The following is a 25,935-nucleotide window of genomic DNA, read 5'->3' on the forward strand; positions in this document are numbered from 1 at the left end:
ATGTTTTAAAATACTTAGCAGAGTTCCTTGAATATGTTAGCTCCTAATAAATATTAGCTAAAAACATATAGAGTTATTGTTATAATTTTTCCTTCACTTGTAAGCCATGATTTCTCTATTTTGGGAAAATAAAAGCACTTTAAGGGCGTCCATGGGGTCGCAAAGAGTTGGACATGACTGAGTGACTGAACAACAATAATGACCATGCAAGTACTCGAATGAACAGGCAACTACATTAGGTAGTATGGAACAGAAGTATGATATAACACTGAGTAAAGTATATATTTTAGTATCGAATTAAAAATTATGCACATTTTTATGTAAAGTGAATATCTAAAATTATTTATAATATTGTTCTACATAAGGGACATAGTTCTTCTGGACTTGTGTATTTGGGAAAAGTCATATGTAGTTGGCAACTGAAACCCTGTTGTTAAAAAAAAGATATTGTTTTGATTTTTTTAAATTTAAATTTATTTATTTTAATTAGAGGCTAATTACTTTACAATATTGTATTGGTTTTTAAATATATTGAGATTGAAATGCCTGTGGGATACCCAAAGAACAACACCCAAGTGACAGCCTCATGGTCATGTCCTATGCACACTATAGAAATTTCTGAAGGAAGACAGATCTGAGGGTTAAATCAGGACATGGTGCCTATTAAGATCATATCAAATAGTTGGTAAAAATTTCCCTCTGAGAAAAGAAAAGTGCATAGCATTGAAGTATATAAAATAATGGTACCATACAAAAGATCTTATGTAATTAATACATATATACACATGTATATGTGTCTATACATTCATAAGTATATGTATGTATATATATACATACACAAAACTTGATTTTGTTTTTTTTTCAAATACTCTTTATGTGAGGTATGTGTTTTTTAAATATGGTTTCTATCTTGATGAATTTTATAGAAAACAAACATGAAACAGTAATAAATTATATGTAGAGTATTTAATCAGAAAACAATTTTATAAGCTTCTTGAAAAGTAGCATTCATTCTTGACTAAAGGCCTAGAGATGCATGTATGGAGACATTCAGAAATTTACCAAGTTAAAATAGTTGCATACATCAAAATAGTGCATGGTTTTGACCAGACAGTTCATCAAGTTGAAGTTATGTTTACATAACTTTCATTTTCAGCTTGGGTAAAAAATGAAATAACAGTTCAAGATTCTTCGAAAATCATAAGTGAATTTCAAAAATAAATGTCAACATAAGCTTGTGCCATAGAAAATTCTACAAAAAAAAAGATGCCTGAAAGAATTCATTTCATTGCAAATATTGTGCAAAAATGAGCTTTTGTTCTTCATTCCAACTGTTGAAATTAGCATACAGGAGCCAACACTGAAAGACCAAATGCTAATGGAAAATCCAATTAATTGTAAAAGAAGAGCCAATAGTTTGTGTATAAACTTTTGTGTGTTTATAGTTTATTGAAATTTTAATCTATAATTTCCCCCTCATAACTGAGATATAATTATAAAAAATAATTCTTTACATATTTGACCTTACATGGATTTACACATAAATAATATAATTTTTTAATAAAGTAACCAATAGAAAGTATATTGACACATTTAATTACCACTTATTTACTCTATTATAATCATGGGAGCTGATTATTATTAAAAGAAATATGTAAATATTTCTAGTATTCTCTGTGATCTTATGACATGAAATTTTTAAGCTTATTATATTTATTCTGGTTCTTAATTTATTTATTTGTATATTTTTTCAAAAATATAACAACATTACATAGGAGTATTTACTATGTTTCTTCAATATATATTTATCTCAAAGTAAGTATTTTTAATGACTATAAAGTCAATTAATCAGTAATTGTCTTTTAAAAATATTGTGGCTGGTGGTATTTCATAGCATGGAGAGTTCATAATTGATGGAACTGTTTACTAAAATAGACATTTCCCTAGGTTTGTTTAAATAATGCAGACACTGATAAAGTAAATATTATTAAATATATCTTATGTTTTGATGCATTTGCTTATATAACAGAATACCAAAATTGAAATTTTTCAATCACAGATAATAACTCTTAAAATATATTTAATATTGTAAATAATAGTCCCAAAATATTATAGTAAATGCCAAACTCCCCAAAAAATATGAATGTGACTGTATATATAAGTTCTCACAACATTAGATATTAACTCACTTTAAGATATTTGAATAGTTAATTATGGGAAAATTTATAACATGAGAATATAAAAATATGTGCCAAAAAGATTAATTCATATTTGGCTGAAAATGTGATTGAAAATATATGCAGCTTTGAGTAATAATCAAACTTTACTGAGGTATTTTTACTGTAAAGACTTTATCAAAACTTACATTGGATAAATTTTAAACAGATTCACTGCACCAGTGGCATAATCACAGTAGCCAAATGGGGTTGCTGTCCTCATTCAGTCACTCAGTGGTGTTCGACTCTGCCACACCACGGCCTGAAGCACTCCAAGTTTCTCTGCAACCAGAATTTGACAAACTCATGTCCATTAAGTCGATGATGCCACTCAACCATCTCAGCCTCTGTTACCCCTTTCTCCTCCTGCCCTCAATCTTTCCTAGTGTCAGTGTCCTTCCCAATGTGTTGGCTCTTCATAGTAGATGGCCAAATTATTAGAGCTTTAGCTTCAGCATCAGTACTTCCAGTGAATATTCACGGTTGATTTCCTTTAGGATTGACAGGTTTGATCTCCTTGCAGTCCAAGGGACTCTCAAGAGTCTTCCCCAGCACCACAGTTCAAAAGCATCAATTCTTCATTGCTCAGCCTTCTTTATGGTCCAACTCTCATATATCCATACATGAGTACTGGAAAAACCATAGCTTTTACTGTGCTGGCCTTTGTCATCAAAGTGATGTCTCTGCTTTTTAATATGCTGTCTAGGTTTATCACAGCTTTTCTTCCAAGGAGCAAGTGTCTTTTAATTTCATGGCTTCAGTCACCATCCACAGTGATGTTGGAGCCCAAGAAAATAAAGTCTGTCACTGTTTCCATTATTTCCCCATCTACTTGCCATGAATTGATGAGACTGGATGCCATGATCTTAGTTTTTTGAATGTTGAATTTTAAGCCAGCTTTTTCATTCTTCTCTTTCACCTTCATTGAGAGGCTCTTTAGTTCCTCTTCACTTTCGGCCATTAGGGTGGTGTCATCAGCATATTTGAGGTTCTTAATATTCCAACTTGTGATACATCTTGCCCAGCATTTCACTTTATGTACTCTGCATATAAGTTAAATAAACAGGGTGACAATATACAGCCTTGAAGTACTCCTTTCCCAACTTGGAACCAGTCTGTTGTTCCATGTCTAGTTCTAGCTGTTGCTTCTTGATCTACATACAGGTTTCTCAAGAGGCAGGTAAGAAGGTTTGGTATTTCCATCTCTTTCAGAATTTTCCATAGTTTGTTGTGATCTACACAGTGAAAGTTTTTAGAAAAGTCAAGAAAGCAGAAGTAGATAATTTTTGGATTTTTTTTTCTTTTTCTATTATCCAACAGTTGTCAGCAATTTGATCTCTGGTTCCATTTTCCATTGCCTTTTCTAAATTTAGCTTGTACATATGGAAGTTTTCAGCTCACATATTGTTGAATCCTAGCTTGAGTGATTTTGAGCATTAACTTGCTAGTATGTGAAGTGCAGTAGTTTGGACATTCTTTGGCATTGCCCTTCTTCAGGATTGGAATGAAAACTGACCTTTCCCAGTCCTGTGGCCACTGCTCAGTTTTCCAATTTTGCTGGCATATTGACTGTAGCACTCTAACAGCATCATCTTTTAGGATTTGAATGGTCTCAGGTGGAATTCAATCAAATCCACTAGCTTTGTTTGTCATAATGTTTCCTAAGTCCCGCTTGTTTTTTTTTAGTGCCAGGATGTCTGGCTCTAGGTAAGTGACCACACCATCATGTCTGTCCAGGTCATTGAAACCTTTTTTGTATAGTCCTTCTGTATATTCTTGTCACCTCTTCTTTAATACCTTCTGCTTCTGTTAGGTCTGTACCATGTTTGTCCTTTATTGTGCCCATTTTTGCATGAAATGTTCCCTTGGTATCACTAATTTTTTTGAAGAGATCTCTAGTCTTTCCCACTGTACTCTTTTCCTCTATTTCTTTTCATTGTTCACTTAAGACTTTCTTATCTCTCCTTGCTATACTTTGTATCTCTGCATTCAGATAATATATCCTTTCTTTTTCCTTTTGCCTTTTTCTTCTTTTCCTTTCTCAACTATTTGTAAGATCTCCTCAGACAACCATTTTGCCTTTTTGCATTTCTTTGTCTTGGGGATGGTTTTGATCACCACCTCCTACACAATGTTATGAACTTCCATTTGTAGCTCTTCAGGCACTCTATCAGATTACCCAAGTGGGGTAAAACTTCTATTTTAATTTTATCTATGTGCATTTCATATTTCATCAAGAATTGAGATCACTATCAAATATTCTCCTGTGACTTAATTGCAATGGGTTATTGTAATCCAATATGCAAAGCAATTCTTCCACTGAAAATTATAATTACTACAATAGGCTTATATATATATTTGTATTGAACTATTCAGAGAAAATTGAATTATTCATCAAATTTGTATATTAACCTACTAACAATGACTGAGTTTTAAAAAATTAATCCTATCAATGTCCAAATTGTATAGATATTTTTATAGTAACAAAAATCATTTGTAGGTTTTCCTTTTTACGTCATGTTATAAAAGATAAAATATGGTTGAAATAAAATAATTTTGAAACAAAATATTTTTCAAAATATAAATGAGACAATATTTACATTTTTGTTTTTTTACCATTGTTCATTGTTTCTAACACTTGACCTTTTTCCTGCATTTTTAGTCAAAATATTTTCCATGGAGATCTTTTTGTACAAGGATACTTACTTTTGTTCAAGTATATATCATAGAATTTAGTCTGTACTATAATTTATCTACTGATTTTGGTTTGGTCTTCTTCCACACAGAAAAAATTGATTTATATATTATTTTATGGCTTTTATATTTCTTGCCTTCGTTTATTGGGCCTTCACTAAAACAGTCATATAAATTCTTCTTAAATTTTCAGTTTCATTTTTAAAACAATAAAAGATTAAACAAACAAAAAAAATAGGAAGAATCTGTGTAACTGATTGCAATCACAACTGTAAAAAACAGTTGGAAATAATAGCTAATTGATTTATTCATAATTGATGAAGTTCTGGGGAGAAATCCAAAGATATGCATATTTACATACATAAAATGTGTTTAGGAATACATGACTTTATAATGGTAATTTATTTCATTATGCTGGCATTATTTTAAATATTGCTTATATTTCAAAATCAATTGAAAATTCTCAGAAATATATTCATTTTAAATTTATGAATCTTTTTTTTTTTACCAATTCCAAGAAACCATTTATGAATTATGATTATGATTATAATTTTAGTAAATTTCAATATTAGTAAAAAGTGATTTACTACGGGGGCAACTTTGGACCAAAGAGCAAGGCGGAGTGTGAGATTCTGATGCTGGCAGACCTGCCAGCTGCCGGCAAAACCACATGGGCCATCAAACGCGCATCCTGCAGCCCCTTTGAGAAGCATAACCTCCTGGATACCAGCTCATCGTGGATGAGATGTGGGTAATGGGCTTAGGCCTCAGTGGAACCACACAGGCTGCTGGGCTATCCTGATGTCCCCGGCCACCACCCAGTGCCCAACTGTCTTGTCCACATCACTGCCTGCAAGAAGCACAACTATAGCCTAAATCAGACGAATGTTTATGGGTCACTCTAGAGATGAAAAATGAGACCCTTGTGAAGGCCTGCAGTGAAAGGCTCTTGGAATTTGTCCTACTGAGCAGGTTCTGAAAGATCGAACAATAAAGCAGACCGACAAAGAAGGGAAGGATGTCCCGGATTATGTGGTCTTAGAAATGAAAGCCAACTTCTCCTTGCGCAATGCTGAGGACCTCCTGGACAAGGTGATGTTCACTGAGCTGCAGCGAGAGGCCACAGACAAGCTGGTGAGGCAGCCCAGCAAGGAAGGCTGTGGGAGGGGACCGCTGATGAAGGGAGTGCTAACCACTTAGTCGGGGTGGCTCCTGGGGCCGTGGGGGTGGTGGCAGTTCCCAGCGCTGTGACAACCAATGTCCCCAGGGGGCAACTGAGGAGGCTTCCACAACTGAGGAGGAGGCAGCAATATAGGAGGCAACTACCCAGGAGATTTCAACCATAGTGGAGGTGGTGGCTACAACCAGAGCAATTGGGGTAACAACCTGGGAACAACTCCAACAAGTGAGGCAGCTACAACCCGGTTCCCCAGCAACAGTCTCCCCCATAGAAGCCTCCACCACCACCCACCTACAGCCCTGCTCTGAATCCCCCAGGGGCCAACTGCAACACCCCCCAGCTTGGGGGCCAAAACCAGCACCCCTCCGGTCAGCAGCTACAGCCCTCCACACCCAACCACCTCCCTACAACCAGGGAGGGTCCAGCCAGAGCTACACAGCCCCACCACCTCACCTCCGCCAACACCTGCTTAGAACTATGCCAGCTACAGGGCTGTAATCCAGTCCCTTGCACCCCCCACTGCCCCCCAAGGCACAGACCTACCCTAGCCCAACTGCAACCAAGATCAACGGTAGGCCAAGCAATGGAACCAGGACTATCAGAACCAGGACCAGTAGCCACCATGCCAGAGGAACTATGACTACGGAGCTACTCCGGGAATGTACGGGGGGCAGAGGCACAAGGCCGCCGGCGCATCATGGAGAACACAGAGGAGGCAGAGGCACACACCAGCCGGCACGTCCTGGAGAACACACGGGGTCACAGGCACACAGTGGCCAGGAGTCCTGGAGAACACACTGGGCGCACAGGCACACAGTAGCCAGGCGTCCTAGAGAACACACAGCAGCCGGGCGTCCTAGAGAACACACGGGGGCCACAGGCACACGGGGGCCACAGGCACACAGCGGCTGAGCTTCCTGGAGAAAACACAGGGTCATAGGCACATATCAGCTGGCATGTCCTGGAGAACACATGGGTCACAGGCTCACACCAGCCTGCACATCCTGGAGAACACACGAGGGGCACAGGCACACAGAAGCCAAGCGTCCTGGAGAACACACAGGGTCATAGGCACACACTAGCCGGCGCATCCTGGAGAACACACGGGAGGTCACAGGCACACAGCAGCCGGGCTCCTGGAGAACACAGAAAACACACAGCATCTGGCCTGTCCTGGAGAACACACCAGCCAGCCCATCCTGGAGAATACATGGGGGGCACAGGCACACACCAGCTGGCGTGTTCTGGAGGCCCCTGCTGGCTTCCTCCATTAGGGCCCATCCCGACCCTCCTCGTTCACTCCCACTGGGTCCAGAGGTACTGGAGGCAGGGTCCCCCAGGGCTGCCTCCGCTCTGAGGGGCTCTTCCCCCACACGGGGCTGGGCATTTCTTCTGGATTCAAACAGGCAACGGTGACATTTTATTTTCTGTTTTTCAGAGTCCCCTCCTCCCCTCTTTCTCCCCCCTTTCTCTTTCTGGACTAAAGACCCATGCCCCCTCCTTGTTCCTACAGTGAGGCTACAGCACTAAGGGGTGGGGGTGGGGGGGGCTTCCTGTCTTCTCCTCCCATCCCTGCAAGGGCAATTCCACTTCCCAGACTCTCATGCAATTGGTTGTAAATTCTTCCAGGAGCTGTTTTACTGTCTACTTTTCAGGATTAAGGAAAAAAAAAAAATGCAAGTTTTAAATGCAAAATGTAGAGGAAAGAAGCAGTGGCAGGTTTTTGTGTGTGTGTGTAATTATGCTTGTTTTTCGATTTTTAGAATTTGTCCCTTTTTCTGTGGGTCAGCTGTTGATATTTCATCAGGATAACCATTTCTTAGCTAAATTCAGGTGACAAAGGAAGAGCCACACCTTCAAAACACACACAAAAGAAAACCACAGTATCATCTTTAACTTAACTTTCTATACAGTGTCTCAGATTCTCCTTACACAGAAGCTTCTGTGTTGAGTTGAATTATACCTGCTTTTGCATTTGGAGAGAGTGTGACTATTGAACTTGACACCTTTAAAAACAAAGGAGAGACGTTACTTTACCAACAAAGGTCCATCTAGTCAAAGCTATGGTGAAAATAAAAGATGCTTGCTCCTTTGAAGAAAAACTATGATCAACCTGCTGCTGCTAAATTGCTTCAGACATGTCCGACTCTGTTCGACCCCAGAGACAGCAGCCCACCAGGCTCCCCGGTCCCTGGGATTCTCCAAGCAAGAATAATGGAGTGGGTTGCCATTTCCTTCTTCAATGATCAACCTAGACAGCATATTAAAAAAAAAAAAAAAAACACAGAGACATTACTTTACCAACAAAGGTCCAACTAGTCAAAGCTATGTTTTTGTTTTTGTTTTTTTTTTTCCCCCCCAGTAGTCATGTATGGATGTGAGAGTTGGATTATAAAGAAAGCTGAGCACCAAAGAATTGCTGCTTTTGAACTGTGGTGTTGGAGAAGACTCTTGAGAGTCCCTTGGACTGCAAGGAGATCCAACCAGTCCATCCTAAAGAAATCAGTCCTGAATATTCATTGGAAGGACTGATGCTGAAGCTGAAGCTCCAATACTTTGACTACCTGATGTGAAGAACTGACTCATTGGAAAAGACCCTGATGCTGGGAAAGACTGAAGGAGGGAGAAGAAGGGGATGACAGAGGATGAGGTGGTTTGATGGCATCACTGACATGAAGGACATGAGTTTGATCAGGCTCTGGGAGTTGGTGATGGACAGAGAAGTCTGGTGTGCTACAGTCCATGGGGTAGCCGAGTCAGACACAACTGAGTGACTGAACTGACTGATATACTGATATATACATATATACACACATATATGTATATGTATATATACACCATCTCCCAGAATGATGCTTGTTACTATATGTGACCATATGTATATGTGTATATATTCCATATGTGTATATATGTACATACATATATATATATAATACACATATACACACATGCATGCATTATGGGCTTATTTATATTCCCCTTACTAAATTCTCACATTGATGTAATAACTCTCAGTATCAGAATGTAACTCTACCTTCAGGTAGAGTTAAGTTAGTGATATGGTAGTTAAGTTAGTAATATGATAATTGTTAGAATGAATTTATTAGTGCATGCATACTAATTTTCTCCAGTCATGTCCACTTCTTTGAGACTCTGTGGGCTGTAACTCGCCAGACTCCTCAGTCCATGAGATTCTCTAGGCAAGAATACTGGAGTGGCTTTCCTTGCCTTCCTCCAGGGGATCCAGGGGTTAAACTTGCATCTCTTACATGTCTTATGTCTCAAGCATTGGCAGGTGGTTTTTTTGTTTGTTTGTTTGTTTACCACAGGCACCACCTGGGAAAGCCCAGAGTTTGTTAGAGTGGGTCTCAATCCAATATGAATGATCCTCTTATAAGACGAGAAGATTAGGACCCAGAAACCGTTATACAGGAAGGAACTGGAGGGAAACAAAAGGCAATATATAAACCAAGAAATGAGACATCAGGAGGAAGCATCCCTGATAATAACTTTATCCCTGATTTTGAGTCTCCAGTATCATGAGAAACAGCAGCCCTAGCAAACTAGTACTATATATATTTTTATATAAAGCATATATATTTTTAATTAAGCATTATTTTTGATCCATTCAACCTTTACAATGCCTTATATATATTATTTTTTAATTCAGAATTAACTTTTTAAGAAAAGCTTTAGGTTCATAACAAAATTAAGAGGAAGGCATGGAGATTTCCCATGTACTCTCCACCCTCAACATTCATGTGTGTGTGCATACTCAGTGGCTTGCCATGTCTGATTCTTTGTAATCCTATGGACTGTAACCTGCCAGGTTCCTCTGTCCATGGGACAAAAGACAAAATACTGCAGTGGGTCACAAAGCCCTCCTCCAGGGGATCTTCCCAATACAGTGGTCAAACCTGCATATCCTGCACTGCAGGCAGTTTCTTTACTGTTGAGACATGAGGGAAGCTCCTCAACATGCATAGTTTCCCTAATTATCAACATTTCCCTCCAAATGGTACATTTGTTACCATTGATAAACTAGGTTGGCACATCACAGTCACCCAATGTTCAGAGTTTACATTAATGTTCATTGCTAGTTTTTTACATTCTGTAGGTTTGGACAAATGTGTAAGAAGATATATAATATATTACTATGTATCATTCAGAGCATTTTCATCATTTAAAAAATCTTCTGTGTTCTGCCTATTTATCATTGTCTTCAACCCCCAACTCCTAGCAACCACTGATCTTTTCACTGACTCCATAGTTCACCTTTTATAGAATGTTTTATATTTTTCTGTTTGACTTCTTTCACTTAGTAAATGGATTTAACTTTTCACACACTGATAGCTCATTTGCTTTTAGCTCTGAATGCTATTCCACCATCTGGATGTAAGAAAAATTGTTTACCCATTCATCTGCTTTTGCTGTGTGCTTAGTCACTCAGTCGTGTCCAACTCTTTGTGATCCCATGGACTGTAGCCCGTCAGGCTCCTCTGTCCATGGGGTTTCTTCAGGAAATAATACTGGAGTGGTTTGCCATGCCTTCCTCCAGGGCATCTTCCCAACCCAGGGATTGAACCCAGGCCTCCCACATTGCAGGTGGATTCTTTGTCATCTCAGCCAGGGAACCCCTATTATAAATATCCATGTGCAGGTTTGTGTGTAAACACAAGTCTCCAACTCCTTTGAGTAAATAAGAAAAAGCATGATAGCTGGATTATATGTTAGTAGTATGTTCAGTTTTGTAAGAAATCATCAAACTATCTCCCACAGTGGCCATACCATTTTGCATTCCCACCAGCAATGAATTAGATTTTCTACTGTTGAGAGTTTCTGAAAGAGAGTTCATCCTCGCTAGCACTTGGTGTTGTTAATGTTCTAGATATTGGCCATTCTGATGTGTGTAGTTATGTCTTTTTATTGTTTTAATTTGCATTTCATGATGACACATTACACAGTACATTTTTATTACCTTATTTGCCATCTGTATTTATTGCTTTAGTAAAGTATCTGTTAAGGTCTTTGGCCTATTTTTTTAATGGATTGCCTTTCTTTTTATTGTTTAGCTTTAAGAGTTCTTTTTATATTTTAGATAACAGACTTTTAAGAGACTTACATTTTGCAAATATTTTCTCCCATTCTGTGGCTTATCTTCTTAATTCTCTTGACATTGTTTTTAACAGAGCATAAATTTTTATTTTAATGAAGTACAGCTTATCAGTGTTTTCTTTCATGGATCATTCCTTTCATGTTACATGAGAAAATGTCACCACAAAACGAAGGGTCGTCTGGGTTTTCTCCTATGTCATATTCCAGAAGTTTTATAGTTTTGTGTTTAACTCTTAAGTCTATGATCTGGTTTCAGCAAATATTTCAGAAGGGTATATATATATTTATATATTTAATTTTACATGTGGATATCTAGTTGTTACAGCACCATCTGTTGAAAGGCTCCATTTATTGTGTTTACCTCTTCATCAAAACTCAGTTGACTATATTTATGTAGATCTTTCTCTGTAATGATTTGTCTATTCTTTCATCAGTACCACAGTGTCTCAATTACTGTAACTTTATAGTAAGTCTTGAGGTTGGGTAACATCAGTCCTACAACTTTGTTTTTCTCCTTCAATACTGTGTTGGGTATTATGTCTTTCTCTGTAAATATTAGAATCAGTTTGCTGATACCACTATAATATATATTTTTAATGAGATATGCAGGCAAACCTCATTTTATTGTGTGTCACTTTACTATACACCACATATTCTGTGTTACTTACAAATTGAAGGTTTGTGACAACCATGCATCAAGCAACTAGTAGGCACCCTTTTGCAGCAGCATTAGCTCACTTCATGTCTCTGCAACACTATTTGTTAATTCTTAAAATATTTAATATTTTCATTATTCTTATATTTATTATAGTGGTCTGTGATTAATGAACTTGACCTTGTTATTGTAATTACTTGGGATGTGATGGTGCCAAGAACTATGCCCATATAAGATGATGGAAATTAATAGATAAGTACTGTGTGTGTCCTGACTGATATACCAACTGACCATTCCCCCTCTGCCTCACTCTCCTTGGGCCCCTTTATTCCCTGAAACACAACAGTACTAACACTAGGCCAATTTATAACCCTACAATAACCTGCAAGTGTCAAGTGAAAGAAGAGTTACACATCTCTCATTTTAAATCAAAAGATAGAAATGATTGAGCTTAGCAAAGAAGGCATGTCCAAAGCAGAGAAAAGCCAAAAGTTCTGCCTTTTTCACCAGTCGACCAAGTTGTGAGTGCCAAGGAACCGTTCTTAGAGAAAATTAAAAGTGCTACTCCAGGTAACATATAAATGATAAGAGTAAAGGAACATTATTACAAATAGAAATTTTTAGTGTTCTGTTGCATGTATGTGTGCTCAGTCATGCCCTATTCTTTGCAATTGTACTGGCTGTACCCCTCCTCCCTGGCCCCTCTGTCCATGAGATTTTTCTAGCAGGAATACTTGAGTGGGTTTTCATTTACTCCTCAAGAAGATTTTCCCAACCCAATGATTGAACTCACATCTCCTGCTTTGCAGGCCAGTTCTTTACTGTTAAGTCACCAGGGAAACCCTCAGTTGTCTAGATAGAAGATCAAATCAAGCACTACATTCCCTTAAGTGAATCCAGAGCAGAGTCCTAATGCTTTCTAATTCTTTGAAGTCTGAGAGAGGTGAGGAAGCTGCAAAAGAAAGGGTTGAAGCCAGCAGAGTTTTGTTTATGATGTATAAGGAAAGAAGTCTTCTATATAACATAAAAGTACAAATTGAAGCAGTAAAGGCCAACAGAGAAGCTTCAGCAAGTTATCCAGAAGATCTAGCCAAGATAATTAATGAAGATGGCTACACTGAACAACAGATTTTCATATAGAAGAAACAGCCTTCTATTAGAAAATGATGCCATCTAGAGCTTTCATAATTAGCAAGGAGAAGTCAATGCCTGGCTGTAAAGCTTCAAAAAATAAGCTGACTCTATTGTTAGGGACTAACGCAGCTGAGAACTTTAAGTTGAAGCCAATTATTTTTCACCAGTTCCAAACACCTACGGTCCTTAAAGATTATGCTAATTCTATTCTGACTGTGCTCTATATATGGAAAAACAAAGTCTAGATGACAGCACAGCACACATATTTACAATACAGTTTACTGAGTATTTTTAGCCTGTTCTTGAATACTTCTCAGGGGAAAAAAAAAAAAAAAACAAAGAAAAGATTCCTTCTAAAATATTTCTATTCATAGACAATACACCTGGTCACCTAAGAATTCTGATAGAGATGCACAATGAAAGTAATGTTAGTTTCATGCCTTCTAACACAGCAACCATTCTGCAGATCAAGGAGTAAGTTTGATTTCCAAGTCTTATGATTTAATAAATATATTTTTGTGAGGTTATAACTACTGTAAATATGATTCCTCCCATGGATGTGGGCAAGGTCAATTTGAAAACTTCTGGAAAGGATTCATCATTCTAAATCTATTAAAAACATTCATAATTCATGGGTTGAGGACACATTATCAACATCTGCAGAAATTTGGAAAAACTTGATTTCAACTCTCATGGATGACTTTAAGGGATTCATGTTTCAGTGGAAGAAGTAACTTCAGGTATGGTGCAAATAACAGGAGAATTAGAATTAAGAATAGAGCATGAAGATACAACTGCAATGTATCATGTAAAGCTTAAACAAATGAGCAACTGTTTTTTATGAATGAGCATAAAAAGTGATTTCTTGAGATGGAATCTACACCTGATAAAGATGATTTGAAGACTGTTGAAAAGACAACAAAGGATTTAAAATACAACATAAAACATAGCTGAAAAAATTGAGGAGATTAACTTAAATTTTGAAGGAAGTTCTGGTGTGAGCAAAATGCTATCAAACAGAATTGCATGCTACATGGAAATCACTCATGAAAAGAAGAGTCAATTAGTATGGAAAATTTACTACTGTCTTTAAGAAATAGGGAGAACAAGACGGTGGTGCAGAGAGAACAAGATGGCAGAGGAGTAGGTGGACATGGAGAACATCTCTCTCCAAGGATACATCAGGAATACACCTTCAGACACAGACATGCATGCAGAACACCAGCTGAGAGTGGACAGGAGTACCATCCCAGTAGAAAAGAATGTACAGAACCACCCCAAACTTGGCCAGCATCAGAAGCTGAATAATAGAGAGGCTGGACCATCAAATGCCTGATGCACTGAACTACAGAGAAGGACACCACCCAGGGTGCCCTTGTATGTGCCTGACGTGCCTAACAACTGAAAAGGACCCCAGGCAAGAGAGCCCTTTAAGTGCCTGAATGGGTGGAGCTACAGAGAAAGACTGGCCAAGGAGGCCTTCTGATTGCCAGCTACAAGATAATTGAAAAAAGACTGATAGAGCCATAACTCCTGCAGAGGAGGAAGTCAGTGTCCCTGGACAACTGGCACCACGAGGGTCCCTGCAAGCCAAGCAGCTGCACTACCTTCACACTCAACTCTCACTGGGGCAGAGCTGCCACAGGGAAAAAAACATCTTGCATCTATGTGTGAAGGGTCGCTTTGGTCGTTTCTGACTCTTTGTGACCCTGTGGACTGTGTCCTGCCAGGCTTCTCGGTCAGAGGGGGTCTCCAGGCAAGAATAGTGCAGTGTATTGGCCTATACTGCTTGCCATACCCTTCTAGAGCACAGTATTTCCTGCTGCTGTAGCAGCCAACCCCCTTGAGTCCTTGGTGCTGCCAGAACCCCTACAACTCAAGCAGCTACACCACCTCTACACCTGCCAGAGGCAGACCCAAGCCCTTATTGGGGCAGACCCAAGCCCTCCGGGGCAGCCTCAGGAGGAAGCCCCAGTGGACGATCGACATACACAGGCGGCAATGAAACCACAATTGAAACCCAGGGCCAGTGTGGCTAAGGAAGAAGACGCAAAACCTTCCCACTTTCTGTACAAGCTGCAGATTAAACCCACACAATCAACTAAGCAGGTTCTGTGTATATGGAATATATAAAAGGCCATTGAGAGCTCCCACAAAAGAAAACACACTAGCTCTGATAGCTGTGGACATTGAAGGCAAGAACACTGAGGAGTAGGACCAGATTAGAATCTGAGCTGCCCCCACAACAGGTCCAGAGATCAGCACAGTGTTGGAGGGCATCCTAGTGATGTAAGGTGGACTGTGACTTCCAGCAAGGGAAAGGACTCTGACAGCAGTGACTCAAAAAAAAAAAAAAAAAAAAAAGGCATTTATTAGTGTTATTTTTTGACTTGTTCTGTAAATTCTTTTGGATTTTTTTCTTTCTTTTTTTTCTCCCTCCTGTGATGTAGTTGTTGTTTGCATTGGCACTAAGAAATCAAATTAAGCTTTTGAGCTTTTTTTTTTTTCCTCAGTCACATTTTTTATTGTTGTCATAAATGTCTGCCTCTATATTGGGCTTTTGCAGTTCTGTGGAGTTTTCCTGTTTTTCTTTTTTTCTTAAACCTATTATTATTTTTCTACAGTCATTCCTTTGTTTGCTTTTCCTACTGTTCTTTTCCCCTTGCAGTTAATCTTTAATGTATATAAATCTTCTTTATCTACCTCTATTTGACTTCGCATATCTATACTTTCTTTCTTTACTTTCTCTCCTTTCCTCTCAACATATTTGTTAGTTTTATTTTCCCTGCTTTAATCCCCTAATGACACCTTGCTTTAGTTTTGTTTTCCAGTTTGTGCTTTAATTAGTTTTGTTCAGGAAGACATAATTTTTGGTTTCCTTTGTTCACTGGATCAATCTACTGTACTTTATTTTTGTTGCACAGTTTTAATTTAGCTTTTGGGTGTATATGTGTATGTGTATATTCCCTCACACTTTCTATTGTTATAAATCTCTGCGTCTATGTGGGCTTTTGCAGTTCTGTGGAGTTTTCCTTTTTTTTTTTTTCCCCCCCTTTTTTCTTCTTCCATTTTTTTTTCTTCTCTCTTTTATAGAATTTTAAGTTTGATTTTTTTAAACCTATTATATTTTTTCTACATTTATTCTTTTGTTTGCCTACTGTACTTTCCCTCTAACAGTTAATCTTTAATGTATATAAATCTTCATCAACTTCTATTTAACTTTGCATATCTATCCTTTCTTTTGTTCCTTTTCTCTCAAAATATTTGTTCATTTTATTTTCATTGCTCTATTCCTCACTTGGCACCTTGCTTTAGTTTTGTTTTCCAGTTTGTGCTTAAGTTAGTTTTGTTCTTAACTGGTAAATATAATTTCTGATTTCCTTTGTTTGCCAGGTCAGTATACTGTACTTTATTTTTGTTACATTGTTTTCACTTTGCTCTGAGTGTATACACATATGTGCATATTTCATTATTTTATTTATTATCGGCCAGATTTTGTAAATGCCATTTTCCTGGTTTCATCTTTGTTTTCTCATTTTTGGATATTTGCTTTAACCTCACTTAATGTCATAACAAACCACTTGTAGAATCTTAGTTCCTGACCAGAGATCAAGCCCTGAGCCTTTGGAGTGGGATCACTGACTCTAAGACCCTAGACTACCAGAGAACTAGCCCTAGGGAGTATCAGAGAGTGAGAACTCACACAAAGGAAACCACCTGAATACAAGACTTGGCATCATCCAACCACTAGTAACACCCTGTGCAGGATGCCACATCTAAACAACAAACAAAAATACTAAGTGGATCATCAGCAGACAGGATTACCACCTCACTCAGCCTTGCCCATCAGAGGAAAAACAAATAAACAAACAAAAATTCATCATAAATATCATCTTATAGGAAGTTCACACAAACCACTGGATCAACCTTAAGAGGGCAGAAACCAAAAGGAAGAAAGAATTCAGCCTTCTTCAAGGAAAGAATTCAACTTTCCTTGAAGCCTTTGAAAAGGAGACCTCTAATACAATAACTTAAAAAAATAATAATGAAAAGGAAGAGAAACACTTCACAAATGAAGGAACAAACTACAAACACAGAAGTCCAAATAAATGAAGAGGAAATAGGAAAACTATCTGAAAAAGAATTCAGAATAATTATAGTAAAGATGATCAAAAACCTTGAAAACAAAATGCAGAAAATGCAATAATCAATTAATAAAGACATAGAAAAATTAAAGAATAAACATACAGAGAAAAACAACACAATTACTGAAATTAAAAATACTCTGCTGCTGCTGCTAAGTCGCTTCAGTCGTGTCCGACTCTGTGCGACCCCATACACAATAGCCCACCAGGCTCCCCCATCCCTGGGGTTCTCCAGGCAAGAATACTGGAGTGGGTTGCCATTTCCTTTTCCAATGCATGAAAGTGAAAGTGAAATCGCTCAGTCGTGTCTGACTTTTAGCGACCCCATGGACTGCAGCCCACCAGGCTCCTCCGTCCATGGGGTTTTTCAGGCAAGAGTACTGGAGTGTGTTGCCACTGTCTTCTCCACTAGATACTTCTAAAATACTCTAGAAGGAATCAATAGCTGAATATCTGAAGCAGAAGAACGAGCCAGTGTGCTGGAAGATAAAATGATGGAAATAACTGCTGAAGAGCAGAATGAAGTAAAAAGAGTGAAAAGAGCTTAAAACAGTCTCAGAGACCTCTGGGACAATATCAAATTCACCAGAATTCTAATTATAAGGGTCCCAGAAGAAGAGAAAAAGAAAAAGAAAGGATATGGGAAACTTTTTGAGGAAATTATGTTGAAAATTTCCCAAACATGGAAAAGGAAATAGTCAATCAAGTCCAAGAAGGGAAAAGAGTACCATACAGGATAAACCACAGAGAAACATGCCAGGACACATATTACTCAAACTAACAAAGACTAAACACAAAGAAAGAATATTAAAAGCAGTAAGGGAGAAGCAACAAGTAACATACAAGGGAAACTCCATACACTTAACAGCTGATATTTCAGCAGAAACTTTGCAGGCCAGAAGGGAATGGCAAGATATATTTAAAGTACTGAAAGGGAAAAAATCTACAACCAAAATTACTGTAGCCAGCAAGGGTCTCATTCAAAACTGATGGAGTAATAAAAAGACTTTCAGACAAGCAAAAGTTAAGAGAATTCAGTACCACTAAACCAGTTTACAACAAATGTTAAAAGGACTTATACAGTCAAAAAATACAACAGAAGAAAAATGATCTACAAAATCAACCCCAAACAATTAAGAAAATGACAATAGGGACATATTTATCAATAAGTGCTTTAAAAGTAAATGGATTAAATGCTCCAACCAAAAGATACAGATAAGCTGAATGGATACAAAAACAAGACCCATGCATATGCTGTATACAAGAAACCCACTTCAGACCTCAAGAACACATAGACTGAAAATTAGAGGGTGGAAAGATACATTCCATGCAGATGGGAAGCAAAAGAAAGCTGGAGTAGCAACCCTCATATCAGACAAAATAGACCTTAAGAATAAAGATTACAAGAGATAAGGGAAGACACTACATAATGATCAAGGGATCAATCCAAGAGGAAGAGACAATTATAATTATCTAGGTACCCTACATAGGAGCACCTCAACACATAAGACAAACACTACTGGAACCTATTATACAGAGTGAAGTAAGCCAGAAAGAAAAACACCAATACAGTATACTAACGCATATATATGGAATTTAGAAAGATGGTAACAATAACCCTGTGTACGAGACAGCAAAAGAGACACCGATGTATAGATCAGTCTTATGGACTCTGTGGGAGAGGGAGAGGGTGGGGAGATTTGGGAGAATGGCATTGAAACATGTATAATATCATGTATGAAACGAGTTGCCAGTCCAGGTTCGATGCACGGTACTGGATGCTTGGGGCTGGTGCACTGGGACGACCCAGAGGGAGGGTAGGGGAGGGAGGAGGGAGGAGGGTTCAGGATGGGGAACGCGGGTATACCTGTGGCGGATTCATTTCGATATTTGGCAAAACTAATACAATATTGTAAAGTTTAAAAATAAAATAAAATTAAAAAAAATAAAAAGCAAAAAAAAAAAAAAAAACAAGAAAAAAATAAGCTTCATGAAGGCAAAAAAAAAAAAAAAAAAGATGAGAAAATAAAATTCCTTTGGAATGAAAAAAAAAAATTGCAGAGGAAGGAACACTTTCAAATTCATTCTATGACGCCACCATTACCCTGATATCAAAACCAGACAAAGAAAACACACAAAAAAGAAAACCACAAGCCACTGCTGAACATAAATTCAAAAATTCTCAACTAAATTTTAGCAAACAGGATTCAGCAACACATCAAAAAGGTCTTACACCATGATCAAGTTGGGTTTATTCTAGGGGTGCAAGCATTCTTCAATATACAGAAATCAATCAATGTGATACACCATATTGACAAATTGAAAGATAAAAACCATATGATCATCTCAATAGAAGCAGAAAAAGCCTTTGTCAAAATTCCACACCCATTTATGATTCAGTTCAATTCAAATCAGTCTTTCAGTTGTGTTCAACTCTTTGCAACCCCATGAATTGCAGAACGCTAGGCCTCCCTGTCCGTCACCAATTACTGGAGTTCACCCAAACTCATGTCCATCAAGTCAGTGATGCCATCCAGCCATCTCATCCTCTGTTATCCCCTTCTCCTCCTGACCCCAATCCTTCCCAGCATCAGAGTCTTTTCCAATGAGTCAACTCTTCCCATTAGATGTCCAAAGTACTGGAGTTTCAGCTTTAGCATCAGCCTTTCCAAAGAACAGCCAGGACTGGTCTCCTTTAGAATGGACTGGTTGGATCTCCTTGCAGTGCAAGGGACTCTCCAGAGTCTTCTCCAACACCACAGTTCAAAAGCATCAATTCTTTGGCACTCAGCTTCCTTCTCAGTCCAACTTTCACATCCATACATGACCACTGGAAAAACTACAGCCTTGATTCAAAAAGCAGACATAGAAGGAACCTACCTCAACATAGTAAATGCCATATATGATAAGCCACAGTAAACATCATTCTCATTGGTGAAAAACTGAAAGAATTTCCCCTGAGGGGAATTCAGGAACAAGACAAAGGTATCCACTTTCATCACTATTTTTCAACATAGTTCTAGAAGTCCTAGCTATAGCAATCAGAGAAGACAAAGAAAAATAAATAAAATGAATCCAGATCAGAAAAGATGAAGTAAAGCTCTCATTGTTTGCAGATGACAAGATACTGTACATAGAAAACCATAAAGATAACATCAGAAATTACTAGAGCTAATCAGTGAATTTAGCAAAATTGCAAGATACAAAATCAATACACAGAAATCACTTTCTATATAATAAAAATTAAAAATCAGAGAGAGAAATTAAGGAGTCAGTCCCATTCACCATTGCAACAAAAATAACTAAATATCTAGGAATAAACTTACCAAAGAAGACAAAAGAACTGTACACAGGAAATTATAAGACACTAATGAAAGAAATCAAAGATGACATAAACAGATGGAGAGATATTATAATTTCCTGGGTAGGAAGAAATAATACTGTGAAAATGATTATACTACCTAATGCAATCTACAGATTTAATGCAATCCCTATCAAATTACCATTTTTCACAGAATTAGAACAAAAAATTTCCAAATTCATATAGAAACACAAAAGACCCTGAATAGCCAAAGCAGTCTTGAGAAAGAAGAATGGAGCTGGAGGAGTCAACCTTCCTGACTTCAGGTTATACTACAAAGCTACAGTCATCGAGACAGTATGGTGCTGGCACAAAAATAGAAATATAGACAAATGGAATTAGATAGAAAGCCAAGAAAGAAACCCATGTGCCTATGGGTACCTTATTTTTGAAAAAGGAACCAAGACTATACAATGGAGCAAAGACAGCCTCTTTAATAAATGACACTGGGAAAACTGGACAGCTGCATGTAAAATAATAAATTTAGCACACTTCCTAACACCATACCCAAAGATAAAGTCAAAATGGATTAAAGACCTAAATGTAAGACCAGAAACTATAAAATTCTTAGAGGAAAACATAGGCAGAACACTCGATGACATAAATCAAAGCAGATCCTCTATGACTCACTTCCTAGAGTAATGGAAATGAAAACAAAAGTAAACAAGTAGGACCTGATTAAACTTAAAAGCTTTTTCACAGCAAAGGAAAATATAAGCAAGGTGAAAAAACAACCCTAAGAATGGGAGAAAAGAATTGAAAATGAAATGCGTGACAAAGGATTAATTTCCAAAATATACAAGCAGCTCATACAACTCAAAACAGAAAAACAAACAACCCAACCAAACAATAGGAAAAAGACCTAAACAGACATTTATCCAAGGAAGACATACAGATGCCTAGCAAATACATGCAAAGATGCTCACATTGCTTAATATTAGAGAAATGAACACAAATTTTGATGGCGAATACTTTTATCTCCAGGATGTGGAGAAAAGGGAATGCTTTTGCACTGTTGGTGGGAATGTAAATTGATACCACCACTATGGAAGATGATATGGAGATTCCTTAAAAAACTAGGAATATGGTGGTTTGACCACCATATGACACAGCAATCCCACTCCTAGGCATCAACACTGAGGAAACCAAAATTGAAAAAGACACATGTATCCCATTGTTCATCACAGCACTATTTAATTGCAGGACTATTTACAATAGCTAGAACATGGAAGCAACCTAGATGTCCATCAACAGACAAATGGATAAAGAAGTTGTGATATGTAAAAACAATGGAATGTTACTCAGCCATAAAAAGGAACATATTTGAGTCAATTCTAATGAGGTGGATGAACCTAGAACCTATTATACAGGGTGAAGTAAGACAGAAAGAGAAAGATAAATACCATATTCTAAAGCATACCTATGGAATCTAGAAAGATGGTACTGAAAAATTTATCTACAGGGCAACAGTGGAGAAACAGACATAGAGAATAGATTTATGGACATGGGGAAAGGGGAGGAGAGGGTGAGATGTATGGGAAAAGTAATATTGAAACTTATATTATCATATGTAAAATAGATAGACAACAGGGATTTGCTGTATGGCTCAGAAAACTCAAACAGGGTCTTTGTATCAACCTAGAGGGGTTGGATGGGGACAGAGATGGAAGGGAGTTTCAAAAGGGAGGGGATATATTTATACCTATGGCTGATTCATATTGAGGATTGACAAGAAACATTAAAATTCGGTAGAACAATTATCCTTGAACAAAAAAATTTTTTAAAAAAGAAATAAACATGACTATCTCATCAACACTGGGACAAGACTCTCCACCAGCTAAACGATTATGATAAGCTGAAATTCAGTTAGGGTTTTTTAGCAATAAAATATTTTAAATTAGATTGTTTGCATTTTTTAGACTTAATGCTATTACATATGTAATAGACTACAGTAAATTATAAGCATAAGCTTTATGTGCACTGAGAAACAGAAAAAAAAAATTGTGTGACCTGGTTTGTTGCAGCATTTGCTTTATTGCAGTGAACTGGAACTGAACCTGTGATAGTTCTGAGACATTTTTTACTTAACATTTTTGAAGACAATAATTTACATTAGAATAAAGATCAGGGTTATATACAAATTATGAACCATATAAAATTTTAGTGAAGCTATATGCAATCTTCATTTTTATAAGAATTTGCCAATTTTCAACAAAGGAGTCAGAGATGTAAGGAGCAGACTTTTGTACTCAGTTTGAGAAGGTGAGAGTGTGATGATTTGAGAGAACAGAATTGAAACATGAATGCTACCATATGTAAAACTGAAGACCAATGCAAGTTCAATATATGAAGCATGGTACTCAAAGCCAATGCTCTGGGATAACCCAAAGGGATAGGATAAGGAGTAAGGTGAGTGAGGGGTTCAGGATGGGTGGCACAAGTATATCTGTGGCTGATTCATGTTGGTGTATGTAGAAAAACATCACAATATTCTAAAGTATTTATCCTCCAATTAAAATAAATCAATTAATTTGAAAAATCATCTATTTTTATGCTATGACTTGTTTATCTGAACAATTTACTCAAAGGCATGCTGAAAATCATACCCAGTACATAGGCCATGTATCTCACCTGCAATTTACTGAATTCCAACTTGCGAAGACCAAGTGGTTGAAATAAATATAATGGTATCTCTCTGTTCATTTCAAAGACAAACCATTAAATAGCACAGTAACCCAAGTCTATGCCCCTACCAGTAATGCTAAGGAAGCTGACTTTGAAAGGTTCTATGAGGACTTACAAGACCTTCTAGAACTAACACCTAAAAATATATATCCTTTTCATTATAGGGGACTGGAAGGTAAAAGAAGAAAGTCAAGAGATACCAGGAGTAATAGGCAAATTTGACCTTGGAGTACAAAACAAAGCAGGTCAAAGACTAAAAGAGTTTTTCCAAGAGAATGCACTGGTCATAGCAAACACCCTCTTCCAACAACACAAGGGAAGACACTACACATTGACTTCACCAGATAGTCAATCCCGAAATTAGATTGATTATATTCTTTACAGCCAAAGATGGAGAAGCTCTATATAGTCAGCAAAACAAAGACCTGGAGCTGACTGGGGCTAAGATCATGAACTCCTTACTACCAACTCTGGCTTAAATCAAAGAAAGTATGGAAAACCACTAGACCATTCAGGTGTGACCTAAATCAAATCCCTTACAATCATACAGTGGAAGTGACAAACAGATTCAAGGGATTATATCTGATAGACAGAGTACTTGAAGAACTATGGATGGAGGTTTGTAACATTGTACAGGAGGCAGTGATCAACACCATTCCCAAGAAAAAGAAATGTAAAAAGGCAAAATCGTTGTCTGAGGAGGCCTTAAAAATAGCTGAGAAAAGAAGAGAAGCCAAAGACAAAGGAGAAAAGGAAAGATACATCCATTTGATGCAGAATTCCAAAGAATAGCAAGGAGAGATAAAGTCTTCCTCAGTGATCAATGCAAAGAAATAGAGGAAAACAATAGAATGGGAAAGACTAGAGATCTCTTCAAGAAAATTAGAGATACCAAGGGAACATTTCACACAAAAGATGGGCACAATAAAGGACAGAAATTGTATGGAACTAAGAGAAGCAGAAGTTATTAAGAAGAGGTAGCAAGAATACATTGAAGAACTATACAAAAAATATCTTCATGACCCAGATAACCATGATGGTGTGACCACTCACCTAGAACAAGACATCATGGAGTGTGAAATCAAGTGGGCCTTAGAAAGCATCACTAAGAACAAAGTTAATGTAGGTGATGAATTCCAGTTGAGCTATTTCAAATCTTAAAAAGGCGATGCTGTGAAAGTGTTTCACTCAATATGTCAGCAAATTTGGAAAGCTCATCAGTGCCCACAAGACTAGAAAAGGTCAGTTTTCATTCCAATCCCAAAGAAAGGCAAAGCCAAAGAATGCTCACACTACCACACATGTGCACTCTACTCACACACCAGCAAAGTAATGCCCAAAATTCTCCAAGACAAGTTTCAACAGTAAGTGAACTGTGAATTTCCAGATATTCAAGCAGGTTTTAGAAAAGGCAAAGGAACCAGAGATCAAATTGCTAACATCAGTTGGATCACTGAAAAAGTGAGAGAGTTCCTGAAAAATATCTACTTCTGTTTTATTATCTACACTAAAGGCTTTGACTCTGTGGATCACAATAAGCTGTGGAAAACTCTGAAAGAGATGGGGATACCAGACTATCTGACCTACCTCCAGAGGAATCTATATGCAGGTCAAGAAACAACAGTTAGAACTGGGCATGGAAAAACAGACCTGTTCCAAATAGGGAAAGGAGTATGCCAAGGCTGTATACTGTCACCCTGCTTATTTAACTTATATACAGAGTACATCATGAGAAATGTTGGGCGGGATGAAGCACAAGCTGAAATCAAGATTGCCAGGAGAAATATCAGTAACCTCAGATATGCAGATGATACCACCCTTATGGGAAAAAGTGAAGAAGAACTAAAGAGCCTCTTGATGAAAGTGAAAGAGGAGAGTGAAAAACTTTGCTTAAAACTCAACTTTCAGAACACTAAGATCATGGTATCTGGTCCCATCACTTTATGACAAATAGATGGGGAAACAATGGAAACATTGACAGAAGGTATCTTCTTGGACTTCAAAATCACTGAAAATGGTGACTGCAGCCAGGAAATTAAAAGACACTTGCTCCTTGGAAGAAAAGTTATGACCAACCTCGACAGAATATTAAAAAGCAGAGACATTACTTTTCCAGCAAATGTCTGTCTTGTCAAAGTTATGCTTTTTCCAGTAGTTATGTATGAGTGTGAGAGTTGGACTGTAAAGTAAACTGTGCAGTGAAGAATTGATGCTTTTGAACCTTGGTGTTGGAAAAAACTGAGAGTCCCTTTTACAGCAAGGGGATCCAACCAACCCTTCCTAAAGGAAATCAGTCCTGAATATTCATTGGAAGGCCTGATGCAGAACCTGAAACTCCAATACTTTGGCCACTTGATGCATACAAATTGACTCTAAGAAAATACCCTGTTGTTGGGAAAGATTAAAGGCAGAAGGAGAAGGGAATGACAGAGGATGAGATGGTTGGATGGCAGCACTGACTCTATGTACATGGGTGTGAGTAAGCTCCAGGAGTTGTTGATGGACAGGAAGCCTGGTATGCTGCAGTCATGGGGTCACAAAGAGTCAGACAGGACTGAATGACTGAACTGACTGAAGATACACTAAATAAATTCAATGTCTTTATCTCACAAATTTTTAAGATCAAAAAAGCAAAAAGGTGTCTCTGTTCTTTAGGGGATTTCTCCTACCGTCCACCACTTTTTCTCTTTTTCATTTAAAACGACAACAACCTTTTTTTCTCTCTCAAAAAGGACTTTACATGCTGAACT

General features: G+C 37.7%; 1 pseudogene; it reads left to right on the forward strand.

Annotated features, from left to right (window-relative positions):
• The window catches only part of LOC109563444 (heterogeneous nuclear ribonucleoprotein U-like protein 1), a 79,802-nt pseudogene extending 72,879 nt beyond the window's left edge, over positions 1-6,923 (forward strand).
• Positions 6,924-25,935: the final 19,012 nt, after the last annotated feature.

This window comes from Bos indicus, chromosome 9, assembly GCF_029378745.1.
Source record: "Bos indicus isolate NIAB-ARS_2022 breed Sahiwal x Tharparkar chromosome 9, NIAB-ARS_B.indTharparkar_mat_pri_1.0, whole genome shotgun sequence".
Classification (NCBI taxonomy): domain Eukaryota; kingdom Metazoa; phylum Chordata; class Mammalia; order Artiodactyla; family Bovidae; genus Bos; species Bos indicus.